General features: G+C 33.6%; 1 protein-coding gene across 8 annotated transcripts in view; it reads right to left on the minus strand.

The window, feature by feature from the left end:
• Positions 1–2,500, minus strand: part of LOC125042986 — a 19,829-nt gene that overhangs the window by 10,499 nt on the left and 6,830 nt on the right. The window lies entirely within an intron of this gene.

The raw sequence follows: 2,500 nt of genomic DNA on the forward strand, positions 1-2,500 counted from the left end.
ATTAAAAACAATTATTTTTTATGGCACAATATACAATGTAATTCTCATGGGCTGAGGTCCAAGGCAGGGCTGGTCCCCTACATTGGGCCTCAGTCTCCGTCTCCTAAGCCCCTACGACAACAACGAGCAAGGGATTGGGGGGCACTTGGTGAACAACAGCAACAAGAACAAAAAAAATTAAAGGTCTGACATGAATGTAATTTCAAAGAAAGTTTCACACCATCATATGACAGATGATAATTAAATCAAAACACTCCTCTGCAAAATGCATGGAACAAATAGCATGAAAAGGTTCAGCTGTTTCAAGTGTGACAGATCTTTTCTTATGCATGCAATAGTCAATTTTCAGAAGTTGTATGTTCGTGTGGAAAACTGAAAAGTACACAAACTTCTTGTTTTTGTAGATGGTACTGCACAACCAAACAGCACACTGAACCATTCTTATGAAATATATCGAGGAAACACTTAAAAAATTCTGTGCATACTGGGAGATGTAAAATAGAGAGGCCAAACTAAAGATGTCACTGTGCTTAGTAAATTAGATGTCAGAAATCACTAGATAAATAACTAATTGGATGATCTACTCATTTTACTTACAATATATAGAAGTAAAACAATAATTCCACATTTGTACTTATTACAGCAAGGGTATACCAAACCACAAACAAGCATCTGAATCATCCAGGGAAAGTCACTTTCAGTTTTGGGCTCAATAGACTAAATGTAAGTAGTACTACCTGTTCTTTAAATACCTTGTGTGTGAATTTTTTTATATTTTTCATACCTCATGAAATAAATGAAATTCATAGTATTGCATGAGTAATAATATATACATAATATATATATAATATATATATAAACAACTATTACTCCTGGGAAATCATAAAAATTGCCAAAAACCTTCTTAACTTAGGGCTCCAGACCCCCACCTAACCACAAGGGGGCTCCGTACCCGGACAGCACCCTATCACAGCTTTTTCTCCATGCGGCATTAGTCACAACCCAACTTTCTCATTTCTAATGTTATTTTTCACATAAGAAGAATATTTCTGGTATCAGTGTGTGTAATTTTCCTTTTCTTCATAATCAAGTTATTACATTTTCTTGTATATGTATACCTAAGCATTACCCGTTATCATCTAGTGATGGAAATGCCGTAGATGAAAATTGTCATATTCTATCATTCTATCCATTACAGGCAGAATATACCTTGTACCTTATAGCTGTGTGAACTGAATTTATATCTTACAAACTAAAATAAACTACAAAGTATTAAATTTGGTAATTTTTTGTTTCACACAGCTGTCCAGTCTTTAAATTATAATTTCTTCTTTCAATTATCAATGCTGTAATACAAGTGAATCTCTTGTAATTTTCCATCACAAATTATATAAATGAAAGTATTGGAAATGTTTCTGAAGTGACCGCAGCCCTCTGAGATTAACACCATATTTTCCTATCAAGGGCTCTGCCCCTGGACCCCTGCCCAGTCACTATATTTTCCCTATCAGGGGCTTGCCTGGAACCCCACCTGTTCACCATGGACTTATTCTCGGCATGGCATTTGTTTCAACTTAATTTTTAATTTCTTACGTTATTTTTTGGCTATGCTGATTATTTCATGTATTAGTGAGTCTAGCTTTTCTCTTTGATTATTATATTGCCAGTACATTTTACTATAAACATATACCAAAGCATTACTTGTCGCACAACTTTCTTATCACCGTCTTGCGAGGGTAATGCCACAGGTGAAAATTGTCTCATTTTTGTCATTCTGTCCATTTCAGGCAATTTTTATCTTGTACTACATGGATGCGAAACTGATACTATACCTCAAATTTTACATCTCGTACAGCTTGTAAGATATTAATGAGATATATTGCAATTGCTAAATTTCAATTGCTAAATAAAACACATATATCCAAGATTGGCCATTGCTGATATAGATGATTTGGCTTTTATATTTAAAAGTGGAATAATATTGTAAAATGAAAGAATAACTATGACACTATCTGATTATCTTAGCGGTAAATTATTCTAATCGTGCTTAATTTCTGATAAATTAATCTAATTACTTATCACTGGCAATTACCGAGTTCAACTACTTTCAATTACTTAATTAAACCAGTAATGATCTTCAAAAATCTCTTCAACTCTATTTTCATCCAACCTTGGAAAGACCACAGAAATTCTGTAATCTGGGGCCATTACTGCTTCCCCTTCCACATAAAACTAAGAAATTAACTCATTTCAAGAACAATTCATTCATTTCATCTTATTTAACACTGTTGTCCTCATTACATTAAGGGAATTACAAAGGAGTTCCCTTAAATTATCTGAATTCAGGGTAACTACCTTTTCTTGCACGCTTCCTGATACCTTTAAACACGTAATTACATCATGACAACCTTTATTCTGATGACTGATAGATTAATAATAATTTGCAGATTAATTAGGTGTATTGGTCTTACTTCAGATTCCTTTAAACCTCCTGACACTA

This window comes from Penaeus chinensis, chromosome 33 (genome assembly GCF_019202785.1).
Source record: "Penaeus chinensis breed Huanghai No. 1 chromosome 33, ASM1920278v2, whole genome shotgun sequence".
In the NCBI taxonomy this organism is placed as follows: domain Eukaryota; kingdom Metazoa; phylum Arthropoda; class Malacostraca; order Decapoda; family Penaeidae; genus Penaeus; species Penaeus chinensis.